Genomic DNA, 12751 nt, shown 5'->3' with positions numbered 1-12751 from the left:
TATAGTCACCTAAATTACTTTAGCTAAATAAAGCAGTTTTAGTGTATAGATCATTCCCCTGCAATTTCACTGCTCAATTCACTGTCATTTAGGAGTTAAATCACTTTGTTTCTGTTTATGCAGCCCTAGCCACACCTCCCCTGGCTATGATTGACAGAGCCTGCATGAAAAAAAACTGGTTTCACTTTCAAACAGATGTAATTTACCTTAAATAATTGTATCTCAATCTCTAAATTGAACTTTAATCACATACAGGAGGCTCTTGCAGGGTCTAGCAAGCTATTAACATAGCAGGGGATAAGAAAATCTTAATTAAACAGAACTTGCAATACAGAAAGCCTAAATAGGGCTCTCTTTACAGGAAGTGTTTATGGAAGGCTGTGCAAGTCACATGCAGGGAGGTGTGACTAGGGTTCATAAACAAAGGGATTTAACTCCTAAATGGCAGCGGATTGAGCAGTGAGGCTGCATGGGGCATGTTCTATACACCAAAACTGCTTCATTAAGCTAAAGTTGTTCAGGTGACTATAGTGTCCCTTTAACTGTCCTACAACTTTCAAGATGCTTTGCCATTTACCTATACTTGCAGGACTGAATTTGTGAGCAGCGTCTGTGTTTTAATGTAAGCATGTTTTTTATGAAGTATATGTGTGTTGTATTGGCATTTGAATGCAGGGGTGTGTTTGTGTGTATTAGAGGCGTGCACAGCCAAAAACATTGGTTCTCTTAATTTAATTTCAATTAATTAATTTTAAAATTTCGGGTCATCTGAGATTTGGACATTATCATTCAGGAACAAACTTTAAATTCACTAGGATTCAAAAGGATACCAAATCAGCTTGTTTTTCTAGGCGATAACTTGGTAATTTGGTATCCTTAAAAAGAATAATTCTGCATAAAGGTAAAACCAAAATTAGGGAACAACCTATTATATAGCTGCCTAAAAGAACAGCTTTTTTCACCTTAATTGTGACCTCTTATCTGTTTAGTAGATAGTGTAGCAGATTTCTTTCCCTTGTGTTTGGTTGTCGTACCCCCTTGTTCGTCTCTCCTCAAACACCGACCTCCCCTGGCTGTTAACCACAAATTAAGTGATTAACTCAAGTGCTTTCCCTGGGTAGTTTGTGCGCTGCCTGTTCCACTTCCCAATTGACGTTCGGGAGATATGAGCTACCAACTGGGGGGAGCATTCGCTCCCTAAAAGTAAGCGGGAACCCCTGAAAGCCAACTGGCCATCACCCTCATTTCTCTGGAACTGTTTTGGACCATCACCTCGGTCAGAACTTTACTCGAATGGCGATTCCGTTCTACCGAACGTATCTGAGCGCTATTTAGATATGTTGGGAGCTGAGATCCGGGCTATTCGGGGATATAAGAATTGCGGGGTTCCTGTGAATTATGATGTTTTTGGGATGTTTTATATATATATTATGTATTTTTCTTTACCTGAGAGATAATCGAGTTACTCAGTTTGGCTCAGTTTTCTCTCAGACAATGGGATGCCTGAGAGGGACTTGTGTATTTTTTAATTAAGACCACATGCTGATGGTCTGTGCATAAAAGGCTGAGTGTGTGTGGAATAAAGCAGTTGTACTCCCAGAACTGTGTGTCATCCAGTTACTGGGGAGGGATAGAGCTATTCACATTTCAGCGTCTTGTTCCTGAGTTCCTGTCTTCATGGATCCAGCGGAGGAAAAGTCCTTGTCAGGACTAGCTCTTTTAAAATATATCCCCAATGAATGCATGCATGAACAATTCATGCATGTACTCATTAGAGGTAAATCTAGATTTGCGACTAAGTGGCTACTAAAAAAGACTGGACATACCCCACTTGCAATAGCTTGGGTTGTGTACTTTTCCAAATGGTATGCCATCATCGGGGTGATTCTTATTCCTGGGCTACCACACGGTCTCAAAGGTAACATTACTAATCTGGCAAATTTTAATGTGAAAAAAATGCAAAATGGAATGTGCTATATTTGACCCTGTAACTTTCCAAAACACCATAAAACCTGCTAATGGGGGGTACTGTTTTACTCGGGAGACATTGCTGAATACAAATATGTGCATTTTATTGCAGTAAAAGTGAACAGTATCATGACATTTACAACTAAAATGTCAGGTAGAACTACAATTTTTTTTTCAAATCTTAATTTCTCACAATTTTTTTTATTTTATTCATAATAAGTTATGTTTCATACATGAATAGTTCATGAGAAATGAAATCCCTGTTTCCCCTGAATAGGGTGCACTTAATATGAAAGGGGTGAATTACGGTTGAACAGACGCAAATTCCAGGTTTTACTTATATTTTGATCAGAATGTGTACTATTGTCCTGAAGGGGTTAATGTTGTGGATGATCAGTATATAAACATACTTGGTATTTATGCTATACATTAAAATTGCCATGGAAAATTTCAGTAAAATACATAGGGTGGATTAACGGAAAGTAAATTATTAGTAACAAGTAAATAAAAAAGTAACAAGTTCATTTGAAATCGGAAGAGTATTTAAAAAGGTTAAATGTGAAGATTTGTGATATGTGATACATTTTTCATTTCTGATTAATTTATGTAAATCTGATCAGAGAAGTTCAGAGTTCAAGATAATAACAAAAACATCTATTTTTCTGAGTATTTTCTATGGAATTACCCAAAATATTTAACTAATTGGCAGGTTCAATAATTAACTAGTATTCAGTGACCCTCGGTGAACCTCAGGTAATGCATAAGCCAACACTGGTCAAAGAGAACACAAAGAAAATTAACTATTCATTCACTTTGGATCTCTGCAACTGATTCCAGTACAAAACAAACCCTGCAGCAGCTTTCCCTACACAACTTTATTCGTGTGTCATAACAAAACATGACAACTTAGACCAAAAATTGTTGCAGAAAACTTAGCTTTGCGACCTCTGTAATAATATATTCCTTATAGAGTTTTCACTCACAAAGTGTTCATCCTTTCCATAGGGCCTGAATCGCATAGTTTTTGGTTCAAATGGTGTGTTAATTTCACAGTTGTGAATTTATGATTTAGGCTGATTTTGCTAGTGTAGACATGTAATTACGTTGATATACCAGTAGGTAGGACTAATAATTATACTGGTTGGTTATTTTCAAAAAGTTTAATTTTATCATTATGATAGCATAGATGGTTTTTACCTAGAGTTAAAAACTGCCTCCATATCGTTACACTTGTTAATATGCTACGAACAGACACACAGTTGTTAGGTGGCATCAAGACCAGAGCCTATGGCCCAAGAATAAAATGTATGGCCGCTCCCACCTATGTTGACTCCAGCTCCTCACTAAGCTCCCCTTTATAATGCCACACTGTACAACTGCCCTCACACATACTCGTATTGCAGGTGTGAAACCATTTTAATTATTCACTTCCTGTTATGTTCAGTTCTGTATCCCTCATCTTATTTGTTTCTTCCTCATATCTTCCTAATTTCTCTCTCTAATTTTTACAATTAGTCCCAATTTTGTCTATTGTCTTCTCTCCATTCTCTCCTCACTCCTGTTTCTCTGCTTCACACTTGTCTCATCCATTACTCTCCTAACGTGTCTTTCTTATTGGTGTCTCCATTCATCAGCCTCTCCTCCATGTTTGCCTACTTACCAGCCCTCTTCCCCATTTCTGCCCAATCATCAGCCATGTGTGTCACAAGCTTCCCCATCAAGTCTTCCCCTGAAAAAGTCTTTCCTCCATTTTTCAACCTCTGTAGTCTTTCCCCAGTTTGTGAACATGCCCCTACAGATAATGCAATCACCCTGTAGCATGGCCAGCATATGCTGTCTTGCTCCATATCTGCACTGTGTCATGCTGTTCAGCCACATCATGTGTGGGAACAGAGAGGATGTAGTAAAACTCTACATTTCAGACAACAAGCACTGTTAACGCCGGAACAGCATGTGAGGGAGTAGAAATCTAGAGCCCCAAAGCATATCATGCTAAACCATGCTACAGAGTGACAACAGGGCCATCCAGCAAAAGAGGCCATCCAGCAAACATTAATGGGACACTATAGTCACCAAGACAACTTTAGCTTAATAAAGCTGTTTTGGTGTGTAGCTCATGCCCTTCCAATCTAACCACTCAATTCTTTGCTATTTAAAGGTTAAATCGACTTTTTTATGCCTACTCACACCTCCCTGCATGTGACTTACACAGCCATCCTAAACATTTCCTGTAAAGAGTAATCTAATGTTTACACTTTCTTTATTGCAAAATTCTGTTTAATTTAGAATGTATTGTCTCCTGCTCTGCTAATAGCTTGCTAGACCCTGCAGGAGCCTCCTGGATGTAATTGAAGTTCAATTTACAGGGCAGGAGAAACTTTTAAAGCAAGTTACATCTGATTGAAAATAAATAAACAACCAATAGGAATAGAGAATGACTTTAAAGACTTTGATACTTTCAAATGGAGATCCTGTTACAGACATTAACTGGCTTTATGAGCTTCATGAAGTGGATCTGAGGCCAAAAGAAAGGCAAGTGAACTGCCTTAGAGTATTTCCCCAAAAGAACTGGATATAATAAACATGATTGTGAGGTAGGTGCTCTTTAAATCAAGATAAGTGCATCAATCCCCCACACAGAAAAAGTTGCTGAACAGATGTATACCCTCCATCTTGAAGTGATAATGATTGACAAAAGCATTTAATGTTTTGAAATTGATGACTGGTCTGAACTGTCTGGACATCTTGGGGACCAAAACAATATTTCCGACACATGTCAGAATATTTTCAACAGGTCAGACATCTACCTGTGTCAGTGAATAAGAAAGGAAGTAATTAGAAGAAAAAGCTCTTACCCTTGGACCGTTAGAGGATATCCCGGTCCCCACCAGGAACCGCTTATCGTTACCAAAATGCACGGAAACTCATCTTGTCCTTACCTGCACATCCTTGCAGCATAGCTAAGATGGCCACCATATCACATGAGCCCGTGATATCTTTCTGGGAATCCAGATTTATTGCAGCCTTTGACACGCTCTGCGTGGCTTTCTAGGAATGGATTGAGGCCCGACAGAGGCAGTTATCACTTATCCTACCTAGACCTGGGGAGAATTTTGGCAAAGTCCCGACGCCCTGCAAGTCTTTTGGGGTGAGAGCCAAGAAAGACGCTATGCCCATCAACTGGTCACAACCCTGGGGGACTAACTCCCTTTACCTCTGGAGATGGTGGGCTACGTAGTGTGAAAGCACCAGCTTACTTATCGGTCCAGGCTTGGGGAGTGGAGAAGTTGGCACACTGACGTCTGGATCCTTATGCTTTTGGTGCTTTACATGCATGGTCCAGAGGTTGCGGTAAAACCACCCAGCATTCCATAGCCGACAGCAAAAATGGATCCCACTTAACCTACGATCGTGGTATCGGCTAAAGCCTGGACACTGACTGTAATCAGCACTCTTGTGCACAGCTTTAATTTTCACATATCATTCTGGAAACATTGCCATAGTTTTATTTGCAAGACCTCAATTTATTTGTTTTATTTTAGAAGCCTTGTTTTATTTATAAACTTGTACACAGAGTCAGATGTCTAATTTGCCAACATAATTTTGTGCTGCTTTGCCCCAATTTTGCAGATAGATAACATGCCTGTGTAAGATCTCTCTTGTAGAGGACCTGGTGGTCTTAAATCTATTGTATACTTCACTTTAGACCAAGCATAATACTTCAACTGCATAATTTTGTATACTCATATAGTCAGTTATTGTTTCACTGTTGACTGTTGTGGATCCAAATAATGATCTTTGTTATTTTCAGAGGAAGCCCAAATTATTATTACAAGTGCACTTGGAGAAGCGAGAATTAGACACCAGACACCTGTTGGTATTCAAAATAAGCCTCTGCCGTTTTATTCATCAGCTGGGTTTTATACATTGAAAAGTAAGTGCTTACGTGCAAATACTCATAGAACAGTAATAGGAAGGGAGTACAGATAAGGCATAGGGATGAACGTCATGTACACATAACAAATATGTTCCAAGGTAAGAAAGAACAAAAAGATTAGAGAAGAGACATCTCAGGTGGGAGCTCTCTGCTCCCAGAACTAGACACATATGGTCTTAAGTGTTGTTTAAGCATCAAGCATTTCCTGAGTCCAAGTTAGCCAATTTCAATATAGGATATCATTATATGACACCTATAAGCTTGAGCCTTGGAATCAAGATAAATTCTATCACATGACCTATTCGGGTTGCCTATGTTATAATATAAAATTGTGCATGTTTTCTCTACTGCCCTATAAAACACTTCTTATGTTACCTAATATGTCTGTTACTTGCTGTTGGGACATGACTAGCTTGACTGTATAACTATGCGCTGCAAAAATCCAACATTAAAAAAATAAAATGCTAAATGACCAAAAAGAAAAGAAGGCATCAAAAGGATGGCAAAATATGGCAAAACACACAACTGAAGCCACCAGCAAACATAAGAAAGTGACAAACCAGCTGACCATGAAGATTTTTCACTCACCCATTAGATGCAGCAGCAAAAAGAGAAGAGTGTTCCAAATTATTATGCAAATTCTATTTAAGTGTCACAAAGATTAAATACTTTGTTTTTCAGTTTAACTCATGGATGGCATTGTGTCTCAGGCAGTGGAGGATCCAGAAGCTAATCTCGGGAGGGGCACTGGCAGATCATTTTAAGAAACAATCCAGGCACAATAACCACTACAGCTCTCTGTAGTGGTTTTGGTGCCAGGATTTGCTGTGGTGCCCTCCAAGAGTAAGTAGTCAAACCGTTTAAAAATATGTTTGATAACTTGCCCAGGGTCTGCTGGGATAGGGGCTGTAGTGTGTGTGTGTGTGTGTGTGTGTGAGTGAGTGGTGCAATGTGTGTGAGGGTCGCAGTATGTGTATGGAGGGGTAGTGCGTGTGTGAGAGGGGTGCAGTGTATGTATGGGGTAGCAATTTGTATATTGGGAGCAGTGTGTTTGTGTGTGAGTGGCGCTGTGTGTGTATTGGGGCTATGTGTTTAAGGGGGGCAGTGTGTGTATTGGGGGCTGTGTGTATAAGGGGGCAGTGTATGTAAGGGGAGGCAGCGTGTGTAAGGGGAGGCAGCGTGTGTAAGGGGGGGCTGTGTGTGTAAGGGGGGCTGTGTGTGTAAGGGGGAGCTGTGTGTGTAAGGGGGGCTGTGTGTGTAAGGAGAACTGTATATTTGTGTGTGGTGTAGTGTAGGGGGTTATAGTTTGTGAGGGGTTAGGGGGGCTGTGTGTCTAAGGGGGGGTTGTGTGTGTAAGGAGTGCTATGTGTGTAAGGGTATATGCGGGGGCTGTGTGTGTAAGGGGGGCTGTGTATGTAAGGGGGGGCTGTGTGTGTGTGTGTAAGGAGGGCGGTGTAAGTGGGGGCTGTGTGTGTGTAAGGAGGGCTGTGTATGTAAGGGTGGGCTGTATATTTGTGTGTGGTGCAGTGTGTAGGGGGTTATAGTTTGTGTGAGGGGGGCTGTGTGTGTAAGGGGGCTATGTGTTTAAGGGGGGCAGTGTGTATTGGGGCTGTGTATTGGGGCTATGTGTGTTTATGGGGGGCAGTGTGTGTAAGGGGGGCTGTGTGTGTAAGGGGGGGCTGTATATTTGTGTGTGGTGCAGTGTGTAGGGTGTTATAGTTTGTGTGAGGGGATAGAGGGGCTGTGTGTGTAAGGAGACTATGTGTTTAAGGGGGGCAGTGTGTATTGGGGCTGTGGGTATAAGGGGGCAGTGTGTGTATTGGGGGCGATATGTGTTTATGGGGGGCAGTGTGTGTAAGGGGGGGATCCCCGTTGCGCCCCCTCCCCCCCCCCCCCGGATCCGCCGATGGTCTCAGGGCTCTTTTGATCACTGAAAACAATCTCGGACACCTGTGATAATTAGATTGCTAGGTGAGCCCAACTTAAGGAAAAACTACTAAAGGAGGGTGTTCCACATTATTAAGCAAGCACCATTTTCATGCAATATGGGGAAGAAAAAGGATCTCTCTGCTGCCGAAAAGAGTGAAATAGTTCAATGCCTTGGACGAGGTATGAAAACATTAGATATTTCATGAAAACTTAAGCGTAATAATCGCACTATTAAGAGATTTGTGGCTGAGTCAGAGCACAGACGGCTTCATGCAGATAAAGGCATATTGAGGAAGATTTCTGCCAGATCCATGCATCGGATCAAGAGAGCAGCTGCTAAAATACAATTACATAGCAGGAAACAGATATTTGAAGCTGCTGGTGCCTCTTGAGTCCCACGGACATCAAGGTGTAGAGTCTTGCAATTGTGCATAAACCTTCTATTCGGCCACCACTAACCAATGCTCACAAGCAGAAACGGCTGCATTGGGCAGAAAAATACATGAAGACTAATTTTTTTTTTTTTTTATTTCTTTATTTTTCACTTGACAGAGCTTAGGTGAACACAGTTGCATTACGGCTTTCACCGACATAGATAAAACACAGTTGCAATATGGCTTTTGCCAACATGAATACACACAGTTGGATCACGGCTTTCGCAGAAGCCCAAGTAATCACGGTTCTGACCAGCATGTGCTTTTCCATAATATAAACCTTAAGCTGTGTAGCTGTAAGTTCTCTTGTCTCCGTGTCAAGGTTTTTTTTTCTTAAATAAACAATAACTGAATAATATCATACATAACTTGTAAGCGCTTTATCATTAATATGTATAATAAACAATGAAAATCAATAAATGTGTCACATTTGCCGACCTCGAACGTGGGCTTAATATAGTGTACAGGTAGGCTTATAACCTACTTTTGCTTAGCATATTTTAATTTATGTTGTCACCATGAGTATATAGAGAAAGAATTAAGAAGAGTAGGAAGTTAAGTATACGAGTAAGGGGCAGAAGAGAAGATTGAGTAGAGGAAGAATGCAGGGAAAAAAGGGGGGGGAGGGGGGGAAGGGGTCCTGCAGCGGTGCAACGCATCCATATACGTTATCTATGTCCGCGGTGGTATGTCCGGTACTTAACTGGGGTGCTACTTGTGTTCTGTCCTGGGTCGTTCCCCCCCTTTACGCAATTGGGTCAGGGTGGGTGGGTCAGACCACGTCACTACTGTGCCATGGGTCCCATAATTTGTCGAAACTAGGTAATGTTCCCTTCAATCGAGCGGTTAAGTTGTCCATGAGGTGTATTTCTTTTAGGTTGGATATAACCCTCTGTATGGGTGGTAGTGTCGTTTGTAGCCAGACCTGTGCCATTGCTTTCCTTGCTGCTAGAGTGATCTTATGGATCAGTTTTTGTTCCCGCCGTGTCCACCCATCAACCGATCGGTTCAGTAAGTACGTCCAAGGGTTCAGGGCCGGCGCTCTGTGGAATATCCTTTCTATTAGGTGGCGTATTGTTAACCAATAGGAGTGTGCTAGGGGGCATTCCCACCACATGTGGACATAAGTACCCTTTATTCCACAACCTCTCCAACAAGTGTCAGTGGGTGTTTGTCTCATAGAGTGCAATTTAGCAGGTGTGGTATACCACCGAAACACAGTTTTATACGCCTGTTCCTGGTGGGTGACACACATGGATACCGAGGTGTTGGCCTCCCATATTTCCCTCCATTCCACTCCCTCCAGCACCTCCCCCAAGTCTCGTTCCCATGCGTCTGTGTATGTTAGGGTTCCCCATTCTCGTGTTTCTGAGCAGAGGTGTGCATATATAATAGTGATGAGTCCTCGTTGTGCAATTTCTTTAAGACACATCTTCTCAAAGAAAGAGGGGGTACCTCGGGCTGCCTGTTGTATTTTTGGTTGTTGTACGTAATCCCTAACTTGCATGTACCTAAAGAAGTCTGTGGGGGTGAGGTGTGCTAGTTGTTGTAATTGTGCAAAGGGTACCAATTGGTCTCCGTTGTACATATGACAAATTCTTTGTATGCCCACCCTCTCTATGTTCTTATAATCCCTTGCCGACATTCCTGGCGGAAAACCCCTGTTCCTCAGGATGGGAGTGAGTGGTGATGGGGACGATGCCAATTTGTATTTTATCGCCGTCTGGTCCCAAATTCTCAGGGAGTTTAAGATTGCTGGGCACGTGGCTCTTAGGATAGGCCTGTCCTGCTTTGGGAGCCACATGTGATATTGTGGGAGATCTAGGCCAGTCATCAGGGATTCTAGGTCCACCCACCGTCTCTCCTCCAGAGGCGCGTGCCACATTGCCACCTGTGCCAGTTGGGCTGCTAGGTAGTAATAGTATAAGTGTGGTAGGACCATCCCACCTCTCTGTTTATGTCTGTACAGGATATTCCTGGATATCCTATGGCGCCGATTTTGCCAGATGAAGTTCCCTATAGCCCTTTGTAAGTGGGCAAGATCTGATTTTAGGATCTTTACCGGTAGTGCTTGAAAAAGGAACAATATGCGGGGGAGGACATTCATCTTAATGGTATGCAGGCGGCCTATCCAGGATATGGGTTTATCCTGCCACTTATCTATGTCTCGAATCAGGGTTTGTATAAGTGGGGAGTAGTTGAGGTTATAAAGCTTATCCGGGTCACTCGGTAGTAGTACCCCCAGATATTTAAGATGATCTTTAGCTATGGGTATATGGTAGGTGTCCCCCAATGCCGCCACGTCCCCCGCTGGAATCCCCAGCGGGAGTGCGCTGGATTTGTCTAAGTTGGCTTTGTAGCCGGAGAAGACCCCAAATCGGGCGAGAGTTTCTTGTAATGCTCTCATGGATTCCATCGGGTCTGTGAGGGTCAGTAGGACGTCATCCGCATACGCTGAGACGAGAAACTCACTGCCTCCCACCTTTATCCCTTTGATGTGCGAGTGTAGCCGTAATGCTTGTAGTAATGGTTCCAGAGTGAGCACGAACAGGAGTGGTGATAGAGGGCATCCTTGGCGTGTCCCGTTTCCCAGTTTAAAGGGTTCGGGGTTTGCACCGGGTGTTTTAACTTGGGCAGAGGCATGGGTGTACATCGCCTTAATTGAGGCTATGTATCTGTCTGGGAAATGCAGATGTTCCAGGAGGCCGAAGAGGTAGGGCCATGCGACCCTATCAAAAGCTTTTTCCGCGTCTATAGATACAACCAGGGTTGGCTCTCCAACTTTGTTTTGTCTCCATATGAGGTCGACGTTTCTCCTGGTGTTTTCGAAAAGCTGTCGATCAGTTATGAACCCCACTTGATCTGGGTGTACCAGTGTCTTGAGATGGGGGTTGAGTCGGTCCGCCAGTACTTTTGCTAAGATCTTAATGTCTTGGTTAATCAGGGAGATGGGTCTGTAGTTAGTCGGTTGGGTGGGGTCCCTGCCTGGTTTTTGTAGGAGGATTATGTTGGCCATGGCCATTTCACCTTCCGCCGTTCCTCCGTCCATGAAATGGTTAAAGAGTTTTTCCAGTCTTGGTGATAATTCTTCGCGGAAAGTTTTATAGTACGACCCATCAAAGCCATCCGGTCCTGGAGCCTTATTGCCCTTCAGTCCCGTGATAGCCTTATCAATGTCTTCTGTCGTGATGGGTTCGTTTAGTTGTGCTGATGCTACTGTGGGTAATTTCGGTAACTCCAAGTCGCCTAGGAAGGTTTGCATGTTTTCGAGCGATTCGGCTTGCGCGCTCGTGGTCCCAGGAGAGTGGTTATATAGTCGTTTATAGTAGTCTGTAAAAAACTTGTTGATATCTATGGGCGATGTCTTAGTCGTCCCGTCAGGGTGTTTGATCGCTGCGATGGGAGTTCGGTTTTGTCTGGGGCGCAGGGTTCTGGCGAGCATTGTGTCCATTTTATTGGACTTCTCGTAGTATGTCCTTTTTGTCCACGCCATTGCCCTAGCCGTATCATCCAGGAGTAGTTCTGATATGGATCTCCTGACCTCCTTCAGTTGTTCATACAGTGGTGGTGTAGGTGCCGACTTATGTTTATGTTCAGTCTGTCGCAGAGTCTCAAGGAGCTGTTTCAGGGTCTTCATTTTTCTTGCTTTTTTTCTTGTTGCTAGTTTGATGCAAGTGCCCCGGATCACCGCCTTGTGGGCCGCCCATACAATAGCAGGGGCCATACCTTCAGTGTCATTTTCTTGGAAGTATGTGTTGATCTCCCTCCGGATTTCTTCCTGGGTATTCTTGTCTTGTAGTAGACCCGGGCTCAGCCTCCAAGTCCATGGGGTTGCCGTTGTTAGGTTTCCCAATGTGAGAGATACTTCTGCGTGGTCAGACCACGTGATTGACCCTATCTCCGATTTTATCGCTCTTGCCATACCAGCGTTATTTAGAAGGAAGCAGTCAATCCTCGAGTAGGACCGGTGGGGAGCAGAGTAAAAGGTGAAATCTATCTCACTGGGGTGTTGGGCCCTCCAGACGTCCATAAGAGCCGTGCGTCTAATGAAGTTGTGAAGTAGTTTGTCCTGGCCCCCTCTGCCCTGTGATCTCGGTTGCCCCCCCCGGGAGCTCCTGTCTGCAGCTGGGGACGGTGCGGCATTGAGGTCCCCCCCCAGTACAATCATTCCGTGGGGCAAGGCCCTAATTTTTGTGGTTAATTGGTCCCAAAAGGCAGCTACCGGTGCGTTGGGGGCATAGATATTAATCAAGTGGATCAGGTGGGAATGGAGGGTGCCTGTTACTATTACATATCTCCCTTCCTCGTCTAGTTCGGAAGATTGTATGAGCATCGGGCATGTGTTGTGTATAAGTATAGCCACCCCATTGCGTTTGCAGTGTGATCTAGCTTCGAATGAAGTGGTGTATGCTCGGTTACTAAGGTGAAATGTTGTGCGCTTGGTTAAATGTGTTTCCTGCAAAAAAGCTATATCTGCCCTCAG

The sequence above is a fragment of the Pelobates fuscus genome, chromosome 3, assembly GCF_036172605.1.
Source record: "Pelobates fuscus isolate aPelFus1 chromosome 3, aPelFus1.pri, whole genome shotgun sequence".
Classification (NCBI taxonomy): domain Eukaryota; kingdom Metazoa; phylum Chordata; class Amphibia; order Anura; family Pelobatidae; genus Pelobates; species Pelobates fuscus.
This window is presented reverse-complemented; position numbering follows the sequence as displayed.